The sequence below is a fragment of the Callorhinus ursinus genome, unplaced genomic scaffold (genome assembly GCF_003265705.2).
Source record: "Callorhinus ursinus isolate GAN/ISIS: 27379988/994484 unplaced genomic scaffold, GSC_fseal_2.0 scaffold27, whole genome shotgun sequence".
Classification (NCBI taxonomy): Eukaryota; Metazoa; Chordata; class Mammalia; order Carnivora; family Otariidae; genus Callorhinus; species Callorhinus ursinus.
Window position 1 is genome coordinate 7,405,550 of NW_027397089.1, and position 23,576 is coordinate 7,429,125.

The window sequence follows — 23,576 nt, forward strand, 5'->3', positions numbered from 1 at the left end:
AGAGTAGAGAAGATGAAAAAAAAAAAATCAAAGCTAGAACCAGAACAAAGGGACTTTAGCACTCGATATTACAGTTCTGGGAAATTTTCATGGGTTCCATAAAACTTTATGGGAAAGGTAAATAACTGTGTTCCTACCACAATCCCCTTCCTTGAATCAAGTGCTCTTGAAACTGTGCGTCGAAGCTGTATTCTCTTTATAAGACAACCCTAGTGGTTCTGGGCGTTCATCAGAGAAAAAATTTTCAGTGGATCGCTTTCTCTCTCTGTCTCCCATTACCTTTTCTATTTAATTTCACAAAATGGAAGCAAGAGGCAATTTATTACTGGCAGTATACTTGTAGGCTGGGAGTGCGAAGCACAGCAGAGGTACTTCCACTAAACTCTAAGAGGCAATAGAAATACTTCCTCACAAAAGCTCAGATTGCTAGAGCTGGATAAAATAAATATTAAAAAAAAAAAAAAACAACCATGGCAGGGGCACCTGAGTGGCTCAGTCAGTTAAGCATCTGCCTTCAGCTCAGGTCATGATCCCAGGGTCCTGGGATTGAGCCCTGCATCAGGCTCCCTGCTCCGAGGGGAGTCTGCTTCTCCCTCTCCCTCTGCCCCTCCCCCTGCTCATGCGTGAGCACATACTCTCTCTCTCTGAAATAAATAAAATCTTTAAAAAAGAAGACTTAAAAAAAGCATGGCAAATAAAATGCTATTTTATTAAGAGAAGTCCATTTTTCCTACTAGCCTCATGTCCCAACACTAAAATAACACAGTCTCTTAGATCTCTATGCTATCATGTCCTCCTGCTGCTTTCTGGCCTGAAAAACTCCTACTCACCCTTCAAATCTAAGTTCACACACTACCACCTCCCTGGAAGGCTTCTCTGATTTTCCCAAATAGGTGCTCCTTTTCCTTAGCTGCCCCTCCTACTGCTCCTTCATTGTAACTGCTATGTGCTATTGCAATCATGTCTACACTGCGAGTGTGGCTCTCTAGTTCCCTGCCTGCTGCCTGGGGGAGCACCATGTCCTTCCATCACTGTATCTCCTGGCCCATGACATGTACCTCACAGGTAATTCACATGGTGAAAGAACTTCCTAGGTCTCAAGATGCAAGTCTCTCTTTTCCAATCCCACCTAGTTTAGAACTTTATTATCTATCTCCTAGATCATTTAGTGTCTTCAAAACAAAAACACAAATTTAGAAAGATACATGCACACCTATGTTTATTGCAGCATTACTTACAATAGCCAAGATATGGAAGCAACCTAAGTGTCCATCCATAGATAAATGGATGAAGAAGATATCGTGTGTCCATACGATGGAATATTAGTCAGTCATAAAAAAAGGGATGAGATCATGCCATCTGCAACATGGATGGACCTAGAGGACATTATGCCAAGCAAAATAAGTCAGATTGAGAAAGACAAATACCATAGGATTTCCTTCATATGTGGAATCTTAAAAAACAAATGAATAAACAAAAAGCAGAATCAGGCCTATAAATACAGAGAACAAACCAATGGTTGCCAGAGGGGAGGGGCGGGGCTGGGCAAAATGGGTGAAGGGGAGTGGGAGGCACAGGCTTCCAGTTAGGAAATGAGTAAGTCATGCGGATGAAACAAACAGCATAGGGGACACAGTCAATGATACTGTAATAGCATTGTGTTGGTGACAGGTGGTAGCTACACTTAGGGTGAGCATAGCGTGATGTATAGAGTTGTTGAATCGCTATGTTGTACTCCTGAAACTAATGTAACATCGTGTGTCAACTATACTCAAATAAAGAAAATTTAAAAATAAATAAAAATAGTCTCTTCAGTGGTCTTCTCATTGCTGGTCCCTCTTCCCTTGAATCCAGTCCAAAGACACTACTGCCACTGTAATGTTACTAAAGTATGACTTTAATTAAATGTATCAGCTTGAACAGTTGATGATGCAAGAATGAAAAGCTTTCTGAAAAACACCTGTTCTCAAAGCTCAGTGGGCTTAAATCCAACAGGGCAGAGAGAGAAGTAAATAATTAACATAATTTACCAGGTGTTATAGAGATATATCCAATTCATGCTAATCCCTCTGCCTGGCCTGACCTTCACTCTTAAATAGCCAATTCATATTTCACTTTATATGGGAAGCCTTCCTAATCTCTCCAGCCAGAAGCAATCCCTCCTTCCTCTGCTCCCACAGCGCCCTGTCACTCACGTATCACTTTCTATTTGAATTACAGTTATTTGTACCCATACATTATGTCTCTTGCTGGATGGAGCCTTTCTAAGTGGAAGTGCAATATATTATACTCATCTCTATTTTGCCACAGTACCTCACACGGTGCCCTGCAAATAGACGATAAATGTTGAATTATGATGATTAACCTCACTAAAACATTATGAATCTGTGATTCCTTTAGGATTTGCCAGTATTAAGAACATCAATGGGCCAAATACATGCAATTCAGATGGAAATTTTTCCACTCTAGCCACAAAAATAGAAAAAGTCTTTTGGTTTGGCTAGATAATAGTGGACATATGGAGAATATCCTCAACCAGATTTGAAAGATGTGTCCAAATGAAATGGATCTCTATTGTAAAAACACAACAAAAGGCAACTCCCTAGCACTGTAAACCAGGCAACCAGCCTCTGCTGACAAATACCCAAAAACGGTGAAGCACAGTGGTGTTCCCACACTGGAACCAACTCAATGGGCAAACGCTTAACTAAGAAAAAATATCCAGTTTAGTAAAAATTAAATTTAGTAAAACAAGATACTGGCACAAGATACACTTTTTAAAGATAGATCATTGAATAAGCTCTCTGATCTCTCAAATAATACAACTTGCCAGAGTTCAATACATGTAGCCTGTTCATTCTCTAAAGTTGACATCCAATTTCCTACAATAGTGACACTTTAAGATACTTCATCAAGCCCTCGTTAGGATCTCCATTTCTCCAATTTCACTTCTGAAATGATTATCTGTCTTCCCTCCACCCCAATCCTTCATTGTAATCCTTTTAGTTAAATGCCACAGTTGTACGCAGGATGAGGTAGGCAGCAACTTAACCACCATTCACCTGAATCACAAGAATGGAGGACTTTGAAATTTGATTTAAAATGCAGAACTAAAATTCCAACTTCTCAAATTTGACCAAAAAGGAAGCTCAAATCTCAAAACTGTAACACCCTTTAAGAAAATGCTGTGCTGTCTACTGGGTATTTACCCCAAAGATACAAATGTAGGGATCCGAAGGGGTACGTGCACCCCAATGTTTATAGCAGCAATGTCCACAATAGCCAAACTGTGGAAAGAGCCAAGATGTCCATCGACAGATGAATGGATAAAGAAGATGTGGTATATATACACAATGGAATATTATGCAGCCATCAAAAGGAATGAGATCTTGCCATTTGCAATGACGTGGATGGAACTGGAGGGTGTTATGCTTAGTGAAATAAGTCAATCAGAGAAAGACATGTATCATATGACCTCACTGATATGAGGAATTCTTAATCTCAGGAACAAACTGAGTGTTACTGGAGTGGTTGGGGGTGGGAGGGATGGGGTGGCTGGGTGATAGACATTGGGGAGGGTATGTGCTACGGTGAGCGCTGTGAATTGTGCAAGACTGTTGAATCACAGATCAGTACTTCTGAAACAAATAACGCAACATATTTTAAGAAAAAAAAAGAAGAAGATAGCAGGAGAGGAAGAATGAAGGGGAGTAAGTCAGAGGAGGAGACGAACCAGGAGAGATGATGGACTCTGAAAAACAAACTGAGGGTTCTAGAGGGGAGGGGGGTGGGGGGATGGGTTAGCCTGGTGATGGGTATTAAAGAGGGCACGTTCTGCATGGAGCACTGGGTGTTATGAACAAACAATGAATCATGGAACAGTACACCAAAACAAATGATGTAATATATGGTGATTAACATAACAATAAAAATTTTAAAAAAAAGAAAGAAAATGCTGTGCTGTAATGTATTTACCTGCTCTTAATTGGCTTGAAGTCAGAACATTTGATTATATCATTTATTTCAGCATTAAAATTGCTGAGGGCAGGAACTGTGTCTCATTAACTTATTTTGCACAGTCCTTAGGAAAGTGCCTGTAGCAGCTTTTAATCTAAGGACCTGAGTTAAAGGGAGGATTTCTAGGAGGATATGTGGGGAAAAAAAATGCTTTAGGAAATTCTAAAGCACAGTACCAATATAAGGTGCTACAACTAGTATTCTTACAATAAGCTCTCTCCAAGAGCAAGTCCCCCTCTACAGGAAATATGAGTTGAGTTGAATCATTTCTGTATACTTCTCCTAAAAAGATTTATGTTTGAAATGCAAAACTGTAAATAATTCCTAAAAATGGGAGGAAGGGAAGAAAGAAAACTCAGGTGGGACTAGATGAAGGAAGTAAATTAAACAGCAGAGGAGACATTTTTTAAATAAAATAAAGCAATACAAAAGAAAGCAAACTGTATCTCAGGGATCAAGTTCTAACTCCATCACTTACTATCTCCCCACATGACCCTGGTCACTTCTCCAAAGACTACAGTTTCCTCATGTGTAAGCAGAAATAGTAACTCATAAGGTTGCCGCAGGGATTAAATGAGATGATATTAATATACAGTCCTTAGCGTTATGTCTTATACATAGTAAGTGAGAAATGAGTGATTACTGTTGTTGATAAAATTATTATTAGACCTGTACACTAATTGGTTACATTCAGGAAGAAAAAAGAGCCAAGAACATGTCAGAAGGGAAGGTGACAGAGAGCTAAATCTATAAATTCCTGTTGGGATACAAAGTTTGAGAAACATAGATTACACAAAGCATTTTTCATATTAAATGTACAAATGACGTACTGTGTCTCCAGGATTGCTGAAGAATCTACAGAACTATAGCCAAAACCTCAAAGTCATAAATGCAGAATAGCAATGACCACATGGAGAGAGAGCAGGACGCCCCCCCCCCAAAAAAGTGCTTATTGATGTGTACAGAAGCCTGTTTCCAAACTTTCAATTTTTTAACTTTTCCTAGACAGAATGAAAGCTAGGCTCCATAGCAAAGGCACACCAACTCTGCTTGCCAAAAATAGATGGCATTAACAACCATGCACAGTCATTTAGGTTTCTGTCATCTTGTTCTTTATTCTGGGGAAGTTGTATTTGTGGCTGATTTTAGGTGTTAAATATTTTTAACTCCATCATCTTCAGTAACTGCAAAAGTAAGGAAAGTGTTCCAAAATTAGGAATCAGATGTAGAGATAGCAAGTAATTATAAAAAGGTAAAAAAATAAGGGGAAAGGTAAGAGATATAAGAGGTAGGAAAACACTGGATGCTGCCTGTGTATACGGGATCAGACTTGTGTCAGTTGTAATAAAGTCTATACCTGTGGAATCAGTAAGAATCAGCAAAAGACAAGGAAAACAAGAAAGGTGCATGTGTGGCCAGAGAATCAACATCAGTTTGGGTTGTCAACTGGTCTGGTGTTAGTTCAGGAGAAGGCAAGGAGCTTGTTGAACAGTTTAAAAGCTGAGCATAGCAGAAGTGCTACTACCACAAAACTGCCGAAGTTCAAGGCCTTTTTGAATTTACCCAACTCAGTGTGAATGGTTAGCTCACCATATGACCTGTCACTGCTAAGATCTTCTCTAAGACCTGTACAGACATCATCTAAGAGGGAAGCTACCTGTCTCAGTGGATGTTCAACACAGACAAAACTAGTCTACTGGGGAAAAGATGCTCCAAAATTTCTACCAGCAAGGAGGTGAGAGTAAATCTGGTTTCCCTCTAAGGCACCAGATCACACTCCTCTTTACTAAGAATAACCTTTCAAAACCAAACCTGTACTTAGAGAAATGTTAACTTTTTTTTATAACAAAGCATAATTGTCTTATGAGTATCTGCATGAGGGGCACCTGGGCGGCTCAGTCAGTTAAGCGTCCAACCCTTGATTTCAGCTCAGGTCATGTCGTCAGGGTTGTAGACAGAGCCATAGTCGGGCTCCACAATGGGTGTGGAGTCTGCTTAAGATTCTCTCTCCTCCTCTCTCTCTCTCTCTCTCTCAAATAAAATCTTTTATAAGACATAAATTTTTTTAAAAGTATATGCATGAAATTATGGGCTGAAGATCCTAAAAATTTTGTCAATCAGGTGATGGTAAATGGAAATAATATGCCATCATTATTAAGCTGTGTAAAAATACATAGATATGTATCTACAAATACATATATATTTAAATTTGTTTTGCCACTTTTGTCTAATTGTAATAATATAAATATATGAGCTTTAAATACTGGCTTTAGTTCTTCTACTTTTCCTATTAGGTTTTTTTTGGATCATGACTGGAGCCGAAGGCAGACGCTTAACAACTGAGCCACCCACGCACCCCTCCTATTGGGTTTTAAGCTCATCAACCATAAATTACCTACTGTGGGGGTTTTCAACACTCTACCTGACTCGGACAAGGAGAGAACACTTAACTATATTCAACCTCAGAAAATGTGCCTCTGGAACTCTATTATGAGTTTGGTCAATCAGGACACAAAGGAGCTGAAGAGTCTGCATCTTGATAAGACAGTACCCAACCACTGCCGAGATATACTTTCCCTTCCTAAACTTTAAATCCAGTTGCGTTTATTGTGATCCCAGTACTTTGATAACCAATAGCAAATGTGAACTATTCTTGAAACTTCATTAATAAAATCATTTGCAACATTCATTCAACAAAGAAGTGTTTACTGAGTAGGTCTATAGGAGGCACAGTGCATTTTGATGGCACCTTTTATTTTACAATCCCAAAAGAGCTCTCAAAGGTGCCCTAACAGAAAGTATCAGTGATTGAACTTCTCTCATTTTATACATGTACAACACTCTATTCAAAACCCTGATTCATGGGGCGCCTGGCTAGCTCAGTCAGTAGACCATGCAACTCGATCTTGGGGTTGTGAGTTCAAGCCCTGCGTTGGGTGTAGAGATTGCTTAAAAGTAAAATCTTAAAAAAAAAAAAAAAAAAAAACCTGATTCAGGCATAATATATTTAGCTATTTGTGGAAATAAAAACTAAAAGGGCTGAGACTACCAATCATTAACTAAATTCCAACCTCACAATTCAGTCCAAAAAATACCCAGTGCCAAGTGATTTTTTTAAATTACAAGCCAAAATATACAGTGATTCAAACATTCCATTAGGCAAAGGAGTTAATTTAATTACAATTTCTTATTTCTAAATCCTATGGGTATGGTACTAGGTAATATGTCAAATTTATCAAGAGTCCCACTCAATGGTTACATTTAATTTGCACCAAGAGCAACTTTTTGAAATTGATTATCTAACATTCCAAAAATAACTTACTTACCTGGGTGTTCTTTATTTTGAAGCTCTTTCTAGAAAATTGAGCCCTAAATCTATGTGCCAGAGAAATGTATTTTCCTAAATCAATTTTTTTGAAAAAGACCATCAAGAATGGAAGAGAAAATAAGGATAGAGATGAAGCACAAGGACACAGGTATAAGCCAGAATGTTTGGGCTGGAACCCGTTCTATCATTTTCTAGTTATCTGGTCTTGGTACCTCAGTTACTCTGTCTGCAAAATGGGAATACTAAAAAATACCTACTCCGTATGGTTGTTACAGGAATTAAACCCAGGTAAATTAGTACATGTAAGGTTTTGGCAGCAATCAGCATTATATAAAGTGTTTACTTATTATGATCATCATGACTAGATCATCCAGATCATCTATACAAATGCCTTTCCCTACTCAAAACCTTCCTTAATTGATCTAGTAGAATTTAATCCCTCCCTCCTAGGCTTCTCCACAAAATGCATGTGTATTACAGTTATTTGGGTACATTTCCCTCCTATTAGATTGTATCTCTCTGAAGATAGAGACAACAGCTCATCTGACTGCACCAGACAGCAAATATTGTTCACTGTTGTCCTTCTTTTCCCTCTCTCTAAAGGTTCTGAAAAATCATACTGTGTCAATTAGCAAACCTTTACCTGGAGACAGGGGATTTATGTAACCAGCGCACTTAAATAACGGTCTTACCTTGCTAAATAGGATCTCTTAAGACTTAAACGAAATTTTGTGGGGAGAGGGAGGGAGGAAAGAAGGATTAATTTGTTTAAACTGCTAAGAATATTTTTTAAACTAATTTATTTTTTAAAAATGTCTATGCCTACAAGCTTACTTGCATTATTTCATTCAAAAAAGCCTATGGTACTTTTAATATAAAAATACAGTAGCATACTTTCTGCATATGTCAAGTCTAACCTAATCATAACTTGCCCATCTGCTGATTTTAATGTAATCCTGGGGATGCTAGAAGACAGTATGCTTGCCTGATTCACCCTACACTATTTATGTAAAATAAAATCATTTTAACATTACACTGAGATGCAAATCTTTCTGGCTTTGATTTGTGCCCTCTTTTCCCTCTTAAAAAAAGTGCCACACACACACACACACACACACACACACAAGCCTCCAACTCATTCCGGATCACTGGGAAAGCACTTTCTAAAGTATTACCCAACTTCGCTCACACAATGATGTGGCCCTTACTGTGAGAGAACAGAACTTTTCTGAAAACAAATGGCTGAATTGAGTGCATTTTCTACAAATTTTCCTTTGTTTTTATAGTGTCCTGCCTTTTGAAATTAATTTTTCAGCATAAAAACTGCTGAGGACACCTATTCATTTGCACAAATTTTCCTAGTCTCTTGATTCATTTTAAAACAAACTAAAAAACAGAAAGCTGAAAAAGAATTGCACCCATTTAAAGTGGCTTTTCCAAGTCTAATTTTTTTTCATTCCTCAGTGGCAGGGCCTTTCAAAGGCTACACAAAAACTACACCCAATTTATTTCTCATCCTAAACACAACCCAGCCAAATGGAAAACATTATCAGCCATCTTAACCAGGAGAAAAACACAAAGCTCCGCCACATCAAACCAATATTTTTTTTTTAGATGAGGATTTTTCACACAAAAGTACTTTAATGAACCCATGCAATGAACAAATGTAATCACAATTTAACATCATATTTTGAACTAATTTCTCTTCCTCAAATCGTCACAATGATGGCTAATTCACCTATAATACCTCTCAGCTACCGGGTAGAGTATAGTAAACTTAATTGTTTTATATATCCTGAGGCATACAAAGAATGGTGAGTCAAACACAAAGAGGTTCCCAGTACCTTATATACATATATGACTGACACAAAAAATCTGCACTGGGTAAGTAAAATTGGGCTTAAGCAACAATAGATCCCGCCCTAAAGTAGAGAGACCTGACAAGTTAAGCCCCCACCCCCACCCCCTAAAAGACAAAGTCTCACTCCCATCTTAAAACCAGGAGGCATAAATTAAAACACTTAAGAGTTGTTTCCTCAGACTTTAGCCGTAAGAAAGCTAATACTGACGCCTTTTCCGAGTAACTGGCTTCTATCAAAACTTATCACAAGTTATGTGAAACCGACAAGAACGTTGGTTCTGCATTTTACCAAGTGAGAACAACAGCATCAGTTTTTGGACAAGCCACCACTTCCAGCACCTCCTGCTCTTCCCGCCCCTCCTCCCCCATTTCTTTTAATATCCTTCCTCCAAACTTGCAACCCGAAAAGGGATCCCACAAAACAAAAGCAGCATCAGTAAACGGGAGGCTACTGGTTTTGAAAATAAAGTTTGTTCCTTTGCTGTCAACCTGATAACTTTTTAAAGATGAAACGTCTCCTACTCGATCGGGTACAACCTTTCCTATTCCCTTACCAAACAACCACTCGTTTGCCCCCGACAGTAAAGAGAAAAAAAGGGAGTGGGAGAAAATGATATTGAAAAGAGGGTCTACGGTGCCAGGGGTAGGGACAGATTTTTGAGACCGGCGTTTGAACACTCCGTGCTTCTGAGAGCTGGGAGGCTTTACTGTGTCGATCTGAGAAATGTTTAGCGATCTGACGCATCAGTTTTTAGGAATGGTACACAAGCAGCCCCCACAATTTGAGCCATGCCTAGAATCCTTCTTCTCGGTGACATCGGCTGGAGGGCACGGGACGGGCGAGAGGGGGGCACCAGGAGAGGTTCCGTGACATTTGTTATTGTTTATGTAGCCCAGGCAGGGACCGGGATCGGGGTGCTCGGGGGCCGAGGAGTGGAAGGGGAGAGGAGCAGGGAAGCACAAAGATTCCTCCCGGAGCCCGGGGCTACTTCTCCGGGGACGGGCGGCTAGTAGCCCCTCGGGGAACAAGAGGGCCAAGGCCGTCGCTGGAGCTTCACCGGAGAGACAGTGCCAGCCCCGACATTAGCCCGGCTATCCCTGGACACCCAAAGACACAGAAGATCTCCTCCGGCTCCCGCACGCAGAGTTGGGGCCGGCGCAGCGAGCGGGGCCCCCCAGCCGCGGCGGCAACCGCCGCGCGCCGCATCCGCGTACTCACCTGCCTCCGGTCGCGCTCGCGGCCGGCTCAGCCTCCGCACGGTCCGCAGCCGGTCCGGGGCCCGTCCGCTCCCTTTTGCCCGCTCCGCCCTCGCCCCGCCCCCGGGAGGTGGCACCCGCGGCCGCTCCGGAATCTCGGGGCGGCCTTCCTGAACTCTCGCGAGCCCTCCTTCCTCGGCTTCTCGGTGGCTGGGCCGGTCAGACTCGGCCCTGACGTCATACGCACCACAGCCGGAAGTAGTCTTCTGTCGTCAACGCCGGCTCGTCTGCCCCACCCACCTACTCCTGGTGAATTCCTGATGGCCCTGGAGGAGTGGACTGGACAGTCCTACTTCCCTCATTCATCAACCTCACCTAACTTACCTCTTCTCTATTCATAGCTGGTCCACAGCTGGTTCTTGTGAGAGTGCCCAGTGTGTTGCCCACGTGTCCTAAGTGACAGACTTTTTCTTAATACTTCACAATGTAATGCAAAGAATGCAAAGAATAAGTCACAATGTAATGCAAAGAAATGGAAAGGGGTTTAGAGATAATCCCCACGAATCCACACATTTTGCAGATTAGGAAAGGGTGGCCAACAAAGATGGTTTGGCTGACCAACTTGCTTAATCTGTAGCTGTGGGATCTAGAAGCCACCCAGGTTCCTTGACCCTTTTCCATCTCACCGTGACTCCACTGCAAAGACTGGATTCAAATTGGAAAAGCCACAGAAAACTTGGAGGCATTCGCGAAAAACTTGCTTAGGTTGTCTTGGAAAATCTAAACTGACAGTACTGGGCTCCTTTATGTAGGATCTGAGAACTAGGAGGGAAATCCCTGCATTATGACTCAAAAGGGATGGCTTTGTGAAAATGATGCATTTGACTTTGGAGAAAAAAAGTTACTGGGCAAACCAAATAAGAGAATCGTTCCTAATTATTGTCAACAAATTTATCTTCAATTTGAATACTGGAGGTGTTACAAAATACCCTTGGCTTTTAGAGACTACTAAGACAATATGTAAAGCTGGTATTGTGCTTGCAGAAAACATAATTATCTTTAGTTTCACCAAGAGGAAGTGATAGATGCAAAAGAGGTAGGGAAGCATCATGACATCACTTCTCTCTCTCTCTCTCTCTTTTTTTTTTTACACCCTGTGCTTTCTCAAATATATAGCTTAGTAACAGAAAAAGCACTACTTTGGTAATTAGTGTATTCCTGAGGAAATCAGTTTCACTGATATATGGTCCTTTTGAGACTCAAATAACAATTGCCATATATGAGTATAAGGAGGTTTAATTGTGATCAAACATGCTTGACAGAAGCCTGTACACCTCTCTCCCTCCACACCTCTCTCCCTCCACCACACACATACATATATTAATTCAAATGAGTAGAATGGAGAACAGTTTATGGAGTGTTCTATAGCAAATTTATGCTCTCAAATATGCCATACATTTTTCATAACACTGGGGAGTAATATGGACTAGTCCAGGGTATCAGAGTAGGATAATATGGAGGCTAAAGCTTTGACCTCCAGTTTCTAAACTGAGGCTATTCTAAACAAATTCCCACAGGAAGTTGTTGAAAGTGCCTAAACTGAAATAAATTAGAGCCATATGCCCTTCAGGAAGCTTGGTGAAATCTGGGGACCTTTCTCAGAATATTGTTCTTAAATGCATAAAATAAACTGTCTAGGGCTACAAAGGAAATCGATTTTATTGACATATAGTTATCAAAATACTAAAAAGGGAATTTTTGATATAGTTATGTGATCAGCAGCTTCTAAAATGACTCCCAATAATCCTCATTTCTAGTATTCCTGTCTTGTGCAACCCCCTCCTCTTGAGTGTGGATCTAGTGACTTGGTTCTGAAAAATAAAATACAGCAAAACTGATGGGATGTCACATATCATGAGTAAGTTACAAAAAGAATCTGCCTTCCATCTTGCTATCCTCCCTTGCTCTCTCCCTTGCTCGCTCTGGTCGAAACCAGCTTGCCATGCTGTGACCTATCTTATGGAGAGGCTCACTTGGCAGGGAACTGAGAGAGGTCTCTGGTCAGCAGCCACCAAAGGATTGAGGCACTCAGTCCAACAACCCATGAAGAACTGCCAACAACCTGAGTGAGCTTGGAAGCAGATTCTTTCCCAGGTGAGCCTTGAGGAGAGAGCAGCTCTGGCGGACACCTTGATTGCAGCCTGGGAAAGGACCCTGAGCCACAGACCCAGCTGAACCATGTCAGCTTCCTGGCCCACAGAGAACGTGAAATAATAAGTATTTGTTGTTTAAGCCCCTAATCTGGGTGGTAATTTATTACACAGTCAAAGATAACAGTTACATATTTGTGTCTTTATTAACGCATTAAATAACACGATCAAGACCTACAGTAATTTTGCAGTAGCGAAGCACATAAACAATATTTTAGATGTCTGCAACAACTTTAATGTGGTAGAAAATATGTGTGATTTCTCTTGGGGGTGAAGTCACAGGTTGCTAACATTACTGTGGTTTGCTGGTTACATTCATAATGGAAGAAATGCTCATTTACAGTTGGACTTTAGTGAAAAAATATATAAATATACATATATGTTAAAATATAAGTATGTATATTATGGATATATTTACTTTTTCATCAAATTTCATAGACGCAGAGTAAGAACTCATTGCCTAAATAACAGATTATTTGTATGTTCTCCCAAAACTCTTACTATCAACTCTCTCAGACATTAGAATTAAAGTCCAGGTAATAAACTCAGTTAACAGGTATAGACCATGGCCACTGCTAACTTTATTAACCTACAGTCGAACATGAATTTTTATCCCCTTTCTTTCACTTATTCCCTCTTCTCCAAATCTATGCTAAACATAGATAGGCTAAAATCTTAGGCTGGAAAGTGAGAAAAATTGTGGGTGAAAACTTCTACAGCTCTCAGAATTCACCTGATTTTTGTTTTCAGCATGTAAGCTGAAATCGTAAGCTCCCTGGCCAAAGTGACTCTATAGTATTACCTTTACTCTTCTAGGCCTGCCTCATAGTAAGTAACCAATGAATGCCAAATGATGGCAGTAAATAATAATAGAAGGAAACTATTAATAAAATCTTCCCACTGGGTGAGTAAAGCTGCTTTTCTATATATGCAGCTTTGTAATTGCGGGATATGGCCAAAGCAGTATTTGGAGGATAGTTTATTGCTTTAAATACATTTAACAGAATACGCAAAATGTAAAAACAGATGAACCAAGCTCTTAACTCTAACTTGAAAAAGAAAAGAAATCTAAAGAATGTAGAAGGATGTAAAGACTAGTACGGAATCCCTTCGAGGGGTCCATGGCCCTTATCTGCACCATGTATTACAGATCAAAACATAATCAATCCTAGATATAACTGTTTTTCAAATGGGTGTAAATTCTATTATTATTAACAAATTCAAATACAGTTCTAAAATATAAAGGCAGAAATTAATACAAGAGGGAATTTTTTTAAAAGATTTATTTATTTATTTATTTGAAAGAGAGAGAATGAGAGCCCATGAGAGGGGGGAGGGTCAGAGGGAGAAGCGGACTTCCTGCTGAGCAGGGAGCCCGATGCGGGACTCGATCCCGGGACTCCAGGATCATGACCTGAGCCGAAGGCAGTCACTTAACCAACTGAGCCACCCAGGCACCCCACAAGAGGGAATTTTTTAAAAAAGACTGAAATTGACCTATAACAACCAAAAGGTGATTCTTTGAAAAGTCAAGGAAGTAGGAAAAACTTTGGTAAGACTAATTCAGGAACAAAAAGAAAAGACACAAACAGTAACAATGATAATGGAGATGTAACTGGTATGGAGATTTTTTTTAAAGAATAAGAAATTATGATTAAAAAAGAGAGACTATTAAGACAACCTGGTTGAGCACTCTCCTCTGTGTGAATAAAAGAGTAATGTTAATTCCTGATTCACTCCACGTTTAGACTAAAGAGCAACTAATATTTACTGAGTCTGTGTGTCGAGCATTGTGTTCTTTGCTTGTACTATCTCATTTAATTCTTACAATAAGCCTGTGAGTTGCGTACTATTATCCCCAGTTTTCAGTTAATGAAACTGAGGCTCAGGGAGCTATAGTGACTTAGCTCAGGTCATCCCAGATAGTGAATGAGAAAGGCAACCACTCAGATTCCCAATAGTAGACAAAAGAAGCACTACTGAGCGAAAGCAAAAGCAAGAAATCTGGAGACAGAGATACTTGTTTTAAGTCACTTGCCTACTTACAACATGCACGGTGAATGTTAGCTATTATTGTTATAATTCCCGTACTTTAAATGGGTTTAAGACTATACCACCTCAAAGACACAAGAAATAAGGGGAAATTCACTTTCAAGGATGTTTATCCCAGCATTATTTATTCACAACTATGAAAAGTTGGAATTAACCCAGATGCCTAAAGGCAGGGGTCAGTGCAATAAATTACGGTGGATCCGTACAGTGTAATAGCACATATGTGTTAGAAATAATAAGTAGATCAATGATTAACATGGGAAGATGTTCAGATATATTATTAGGTTTGAGAATTCTTTTAAAGCAGGTTGCCAAGAAAATAATATCCTTTGTGTGAAAATTATTTGAAAAATAACATGTGTATATATGTAGACATTCATAATATGCACATTCATATGCATATTTAAAGACTGAAAAGAAAGACACTAAAATAAAAGTTTTCTCTCAGTGTGATTATGAGAAAAAACTATGATGTACAATGTTATGCCAGTAGATTTTTTAAATTTTTTTTAAAGGAGAGAGAGAAAGAATAGATGCTTTTCAGTTTTCCATGAAGGCTGTCCTGATGGAAATCCATTACTTTTCTTACTATGGAAAAAAATGAGAAGTTTATGGAATAATGCCTTTCCAGTTTGACCTTGAGAGTGTTTGATTCCTGGCTCCTCTTCTCATAGTCTTGACTTTCAAAGGGGCTCTAGCTCAGCCAGGCTAAGTGTAATTGAGTTTCTTTGAAAATAAAGGCTCTGTTCTGTCAGCTTCCGGGGCCTTTCCCTGGACCATTTGATCAAACACATGACAATCCATTCAGAACTCTCATCAGACTGTCTTCCCCAAAGCACTTTATAAACCTGGAAACAATGACTTTTAATTGATCCCTGCTTTAATTGTTAACCTGCTTGACTAAATGGCAAACAATTTATCACTAAGGGTCTAAAGCATTCCCAGATTTGGGATCTTTCTCCAGCAAAGTGAAAAGCACCTATGTAAATCAGATGCCTGAAGAGAAGCATTAAGGAAAAGTAAAAAATACATTATGTTGAACTATCTCTTTGCGTTATGTTTATTGCTCTGCAAAGGGTAATAAAGAACCAAACCGGATTTTAATTCCAAGGACCTAGTTCTGTTACTAGCTGTATGATCTAGGACAGATCAAAAAAGTTATCTGAAGTCTTATTTCTGCATCTGCAAAGTGAAGAATTTCAACACAACAGTTGCTACAAAGATGAAATATAATTACGTCTGGTAAAAGCACTTTAAGACCAATAAAACCCATTGTCATAATGGAAATAATACTAGATTGAAGATAGAAAGATCTCAGTATCAATAGCTACCTCCTAGGATCACTGTGAGGCTTAAGCGAAATTAAATGAGATAAATTAAGCACCTAGTGTAGGACTCAGAACCTATTCACATTCAGTTCAAGTTAATTACCATTTCTGCTAATAATAATATTCAGCAGTATAACAAAAACACACATTTCAGAATGGAACCCTCTTTTCTCTTGTCAACTACAAGTCAAATGGATTCTTTGAATTAAAGGAACAATTTTGGTGATGTTAACATCCATGAAGAGAAAAAGATTCCCTGTCGGACTTTTCCTGTTTTGATTCTTGGCTGCTTTCCATTGATTCTTAGAAATTCCTGATATTAATGGAGATACAGATACAGTGGATTTTCCATCTGTGAAATAGGAAATCTAGTGCATGAGTAAGATGAGGCTAAGTGATGCTGCAGTAACAGACCATCATGGAATTTTAGTGGCTTCAGATGGTGTGGATTTATTTATTGTTTATGCTTTATGACCTTTGTAGGTCGTCAGTAAGGCTTTGCTCATTGGAGGCACTCAGGCCTTGGGGCCGGTAGGGCAGCCATCGTCTTGAACATTATCATTAGCTCATCGGCTAGTCCTCATGCCAGAAGGAAAAGAAGATTGGAGGGTCTCACGTAGAGGTTTCTTCTTACAACCCATTGGTCAGAAGTCGTTGCATGGGCCTATGCAAATAAAAGGGAGCCAGGTGATAGAATCTTTTGATTCTCCAGGAAAGAGAGAAAACCAGAAATATTTGGCAATTGTACCAATGACTACCACACATTGTATATTGGGCGAGTGAAATTGTACTGGTTATGGGAAAACCACTGTCCAAATACTAACTATTAGGATTCCCTTATCCCCACCTCCTAAAGAAAAGCTGACAGTTTCAGTTTCTTAGCAAGAAAAAAAAAAAAAGATAACAAGAGGGGAAGAATGAAGGGGGGGGAAAATGGGAGGGGAAGACGAACCATGAGAGACGATGGACTCTGAGAAACAAACTGAGGGTTCTAGAGGGAAGGGGGTGGGGGGATGGGTTAGCCTGGTGATGGGTATTAAAGAGGGCACGTTCTGCGTGGAGCACTGGGTGTTATATGCAAATGATGAATCATGGAACACTACATCAAAAACTAATGATGTAATGTATGGTGATTAACATAACAATAAAAATGTAAATATATATAATTATTCTTACTACTCCTAACTTCTAATTTTTACCAAATACAATATATTTAAGTTATATTCAAAAAAAGAAAAAAGAAAGGAAAACTGCAGGGGCGCCTGGGTGGTTCACTCAGTCAAGCATCTACCTGCAACTCAGGTCATGATCTCAGGGTCCTGGGATCAAGCCCCGCATCGGGCTCCCTGCTCCGCGGGAAGCCTGCTTCTCCCTCTCCCACTCTCCCTGCTTGTGCTCCCTCTCTCGCTGCGTCTCTTTGTCAAATAAATAAAATCTTAAAAAAAGAAAAAAGAGGGGTGCCTGGGTGGCTCAGCCAGTTAGGCGTCTGCCTTCAGCTCAGGTCATGATCCCAGGGTCCTGGGGTCGAGCCCCGCATCAGGCTTTCTGCTCAGTGGAGAACCTGCTTCTCCCTCTCCCTCTGCCTGCCGCTCTGCCTACTTGTGCTCTTTCTCTATCTCTCTGTCAAATAAATGGATAAAATCTTTAAAAATAAATAAAATAAATAACAAGAAAGGAAAACTACAAGACACTATGATATTTTGTGATGATACACGCTATATTAGATACAGTTTAAAATTTTTAACATCAAGTTCTAAAAGAAAAAAAGAAATTTGTTTGGTGTCTTCAGTTTCCTGAAAATGATCTTCATTGACCTTAGAAATTCACTAACATTACAATTAAATTTTTAAAAGACTTTTTCTTTTTAAAACTGAGAAGTGGTTTTTTTCCTTACATTTTTTTATCTTCCCCATTCCTAATTTTAGGGTTGAGTACAAAAATTTCATTTTCTCAAGTAAGAGAAAGAAGCCTCCACCAAAGACTGTTTTTCATCATAATAGTTGAATTCAACTTATAAAAAAACCCATTGATATTTAATGTAGACAGCCTAAGAAAAGCTAAAATAATTTGAATCCATTCTAGCAAATTATTATAGTCACTTTGTTGTAGAGTACCAATTCATATCCTGTGATTCTAGCACTTAAAATTATTATACTTTAAAAATCGAATACTTTCCGGTTTTAAAAGGAATTTTAATGCTAGCACTCCTATTTTTAACAGTAAATCATGTGTGTATGTTTGGTTTTAGATCTGCACTAGAATTCCTATACTTTATTTGGCTTTTCCTCTATAATATATTAGCCATTTAATGTGGAATATGTAAAACACAGTTGATTTCTTTAAAAGTAATTATGACTCTACTTCAAAGTCTGAATTGTTAGAATCAGCTCTTTAGAGATGGTGTTAGGTCTCAGAAAATCTGTAAACAAAGAGGTTTTAGTTGGGCTTTCTTTTTTATAACTGCCACCTTTTGGGATGGGGATTTCTTTCCTTTTCTTATAGCCACCCTATTCAGTGACTCTAAGTGCAGGTCCTACTCCTTCAGTGATCTGCTTCATTCTTAAATTTTTATTTATATATTTATTTATGTATTTATTTTCAATTTTTTTTAATGTTGAAATTCCTGGAGCTGAAGGAACAGTCCAGATAGAGAATGTCTCTAACTCAAACCCCCAGAGTGGCCTGGGTACAAGTAGATGTTCCTACTGCATTCTGAGCCTGGAGGGAATGTCAGACATGGGGCAACTAGCAGACCTGTTTTCCATGGTTTGAAGTACATTGTCCATGCTCAGAGTCAGAGAATAGGACAGACCAAGTGGGCAAGCCGGACAGAGGGTCTCTACCGGGTCACATTGGTTGTCAGAAAGAGGATCACATTTGGCGTCCACCTCTGGACTAAGGGCTGATTCCTTAGCCTTGTGGTCTTGGGCACATTTCTTAAACTTTCTAAACCTCAATTACCTCATCCATAATAGGGATAATTTAGGAGGTCCTCATTATCAGAGGATAATTTTTACTAAGAAACAAAAATTAAGATATTGGAAGGAGAGTCAGTATTTTCTAGTAAATATAGAAAAAAATTGTTATAAGTATTTTATGATAAAAATTTTTGTTATCTAGGGTACAATAACAGCTATGTAGTACTTAGACTGGGCAAAAGCTGAATCACGTTAGGGATTTTTTTAGCATAATTTTTCTGACACTATTGTATGATATTATGGATTGACATCCCTTCAATTGACACTGGACATTACATCACAATCATACAGAAAGGGTCACTCTTGAAAAAAAATACCTGTTTGCTGAGATCTTTTGATGTTCACATTTTTCTCTTTTAAACCTTTGTTTTCAACAGTTTCCACGATGTTGAAGCAGTTAAAACAATTGAACTCCCTTCTCAGTTATCTCTTCCCACTAGGAGATGTCAACTTTAGGGCAAATTCCTAGAGCTGGGTGCAAAGGAATGCACATTTTACACTTCTACACTTATTGCCCAACCACTCTCCAGAGAGTGTACTAATTTCCACTATAAGCAGCACACAGTATAAGCAAATTCCCACTTCCCCACATGCTTGTTCATGCTAAGCTCTATCTATATTTTTAATCTTGCCCAAGAAAGACTAAGACTTTGGCGTACTATTAGAGAGAGACCCTGGTGCTAAACAGAAGAGAAATTTGTGTGGAGACTCATTTTGTGATAGGTCAATTGGCTAGTCACCATTTTAATGTTTTAATGACTTTTGCTTCTTCAGACAATCTTACAACATTGGGGATTCGAGGAATGAGTACCTGGATGAGAAAGGCCCTCTCCCTCCATCTGAGAGAGTTGTGAAAGCTGAATTAGATAAAAGTACGTAAAAATGACAGCTACTTCACAGGCACACCATCAAAGCTCCTCTTCTTCCTTTCAGCGCTGGGGCTACGGTTGAGGTCAAGAGGGTAGGGAAGTAAGTCACAGATCCTGTGGTTTATTTGAACGTAGAGAATTCAACTAGGGTCTGGGGCAGACAAGATCATCACTAGTGTTGCTTGATGCTCTGTTGATCATTTTCTTATTGCTGAGTAGTTCTGTAAATCGAGAGATAGGGATTGTGGGGGAGAAGTTACTGGATCCGCCTCTCATTCCGCTACATTCTCCAACCACCCAGTGAGGTTGTTGTTTTCAGAGGGTTACCGCACACATTTTATGCCGATTTGGTTTCCTGGAGGAAGTAACCCAAATAGGGCTTTCAAAAAAATGATTTTTTTTTTTTTCTGACTAGGTCACACAGGCAGGGCCTGTGGACCAGGTTAAGGAGACTATCTTCATGTAATAGAAATAGGAAGCTCTTGAAGGGTTTTAGGCAGAGGGGTAACATGTCACATTTGCATTTTAAAAATACTCTGACAATAGTGCGAAGAATTAGTCTGAGGGGAACCAGAATGGTTAGTAGCGGACCATTAGGGGGCTGAGTTTTATATTTATAAGCACTACGTTGTGTATCATAAATGGTCTGGGGAATAATACCATGGTAAGCAGAAATGAGTATCTAGTCTACCTGTAGGTAATTTCCACCAGGGCTGAACAGTGCAAAGAGGATCAGATATTAAAAATCAGATAAATTAAAATCAGATCAATCATCTTACTCATCAAGCAAATTTCTGATTTCACTTCCATTTAAATTTTCTTATGGATTAAGGGTGTGCTAATTAGCTAACAGAAATGGTTTGCTGGACAATTACATTTTTCATTATGAATTGCTACATGTTCTTTTCTGAATTACATTATCCTTACTCTGTATTAATTTCTCTAAGTTTGATTATCTCTGACAAAGTTAAATTTCTGGACATGCAAAGCTAAGGATCAAACTCTGTCCTAAGCAATCTAGACAAAGTTTCTTGTTAACATCTTTGTGTTGTTCTCTGGCTATAATAATTCCTATGGTAGAATCATGCCAGGGTAAAATTCTTACAGGAGGATTAATACACATACTAACTTTAATCATTTTAATGTTTAAAATAGGCCAGTTGTAATGCTTGAAATATTATATATTATATTATATTATATTTATTATATTATATCTCACATATATAATGGCCCAGTTTTAGGTTGGATTTCCTGGGAAGGAAACTCTGAAACCCTCGGGTTAACCTGTGCAGGAGATTTCTTAGGGAGTGATCTCCAGAACCATTCAGGTGGGAGAGAGAAAGTCGCAGGGTTAGGCAGAGGGAGAACTTGAACTCAGATGCAGGTGCAGCAGAGGCCTCAGCCTATCCCACAGGAAGCTCTGGAGTTGGGATGACCCTTCAGAGCTGTCCCAGTTGAGGCAAGGGGCCAGGACTTTGTACCCCAACCCCAACTAACTGTTGGATGGAGAGGCAGCTCAGTTGGCTGAAGGAATAGCTGGAGGCGGACTTGGCTGTGGGCTCTCGGAAGCCAGTGTTCCCAGCAGCCATGGATTTGAGCGATGCCCTACAGCATCCACTACCAGCCCACTGAAGGCTTTGTCCTCGGGCCCAGGCTTTTATATTGCATACACCAATAAAACACTGCTCTTTAAAAATGCCCCATTTTGCCTCCTGATATGATATACTGAGGTCATATCACTTCTGTATTATCCTGCTTACCCTCAATCTAATCATAAAAAGCATCAGACAAACAAAAAATGAGAGATATTACATAAAATAACTGGCCTATACTCTTCAAAATGTAAATGTCAGGGTGCCTGGGTGGCTCAGGCAGTTAAGCACCCAACTCTTAGATTCTCTCTCTCCCTCTGCCCCTCTCCACCCATTGTGCATGCACGTTCTCTCTCTCCCTAAAAAAAAAAAGCCAATGCCATTTAAAAAAGACAGACTCAGAAATTGTTCCAGATTTTAAAAGACTAGAGAAATAAGACAGCTAAACGAAACATTTCAGCTCCAATTTATTTCTTGAACAGAATTTTGTTATTATTTGCTATTAAAGACATTATTGGGACAATTGGCAAAAATAAATTAGATAATGTTAATATACATTTTTTTATTCTGATCATTGTTCCATGGTTACAGAAGAGAATATCCTTGTTCCTAAGAAATACACACAGCAATACTTAAGCATAAGAGGGTAAAATGTTCCATTTGAACAGTACCATTTATTTTTATCTCAAATATTCCCAATTTTTCCCTCAGAAAAACCACAGTATCTGTCAATGGAGAACTTGACATTTTCAGTAACTAGGACTAATTACATCTCATAGAAATGTGTTTGCCTAGAATTCATACAAGGAGAATAGATTCTGTTTTCTAAAAGGGCTCTTTCTGGGGCGCCTGGGTGGCTCAGTCAGTTGAGCATCCAACTCTTGATTTCAGCTCAGGTCATGATCTCAGGGTCGTGAAATCTAGCCCCGCATCAGGCTCTGCAGTCAGCGGGGAATCTGCCTGAGATTCTCACTCCTCTTCCTCTGCCCCTCCCCCCCACTTGTGTGTGCACTTTCTCTCAAATAAATAAATAAATCTTTAAAATAAATAAATTAATTAATTAAATAAAAGGACCCTTTCTCATGGTTCTTTACAAAAGCCAAGTGGCTTCATTTATTTCAGGCTTGTGCAACTACCTCCTTCCTGCCTATGTATTTTGATCTTTAGGTCCAAAGGCCCTGTATGATTTACCTTCTTTGATATCTTTTTAAACAACAATTTGTAAACATAAATAAATAAATAAATAAATAAGAACTAAACAACAATTTGTTGTGAATTAGTTCCATTTTACATAAATATTATTAGTGAACCTCCATGGGAATTACAGTACCTTAAAAAATGCTAAAGTCATCCTGTTTGTTCAATCAGTAAGTTGCTTTGAATCCTGCTGAGTCTGAATAAAAAAAGAATAACGTTGTTATAAACTTTTATAGTTACTTCATGCTTTCTGTAAAGGATCCCAAAGTAATTTACAGGCATTTAGTTAAGCAATGAATACTCCTATGAGCACATTGTAAATTATTCTCATTTTAAAGATGATTCAGGGTGCCTAAGTGGCTCAGTCAGTTAAGCATCTGGCTTTGGCTCAGGTCATGATCCTGAGGTCTTGGGATCGAGCCCCGCATCGGGCTCTCTGCTCAGTGGGGAGCCTGCTTCTCTCTCTCTCCCTCTGCTGCTCCTCCTGCTTGTGCGTTCTCTCTTTCTCTGTCAAGTAAATAAGTAAAATCTTTAAAAAAATGATTCAGCTAAAGAAACATTAAAAGGAGATAGATATGTGTGTATATATATACACACACACATACACATATACAATGTATTTAAGTTATTATATGTAATACAAAAGAAAACAGTCTTGCAAGATGTTTGCCTAATCCCCTTTATTTACTTATTTTTATACCTCTAATGTGTATCTATGGGGTAACCAACCCATCCCAGTTTGCCAAGAACTGTCTTGGTTTTAGTACTGAAAATCCTGTGTCCTGGGAGCTCTCTCGATATTAGGCAAAGCAATTGTTAGAATGACAATCAGTCATTCTAACTATACCTTCTGTTTGTCTTTCAAAGTAAATGAATGAAAATTGATTATAAAAGTCAGAGACCCCACTAGTTAATAAATTACAGACTGGTCTTGTGGATTTGGGAAC

At 39.1% G+C, this 23,576-nt stretch overlaps 1 protein-coding gene across 3 annotated transcripts in view; it reads right to left on the reverse strand.

The window, feature by feature from the left end:
• The window catches only part of STK38L (serine/threonine kinase 38 like), an 81,947-nt gene extending 71,430 nt beyond the window's left edge, over positions 1-10,517 (reverse strand). For 2 of the 3 annotated variants that reach the window (XM_025879713.2, XM_073877804.1), the window contains exon 1: positions 10,426-10,514. The gene's annotated coding sequence lies outside the window, so the exon portion shown is untranslated. Of the gene's footprint in view, positions 1-10,425 lie in introns of all 3 variants that reach the window. The other variant, XM_025879714.2, reaches the window with a different exon arrangement.
• Between the last annotated feature and the right edge of the window lie 13,059 nt (positions 10,518-23,576).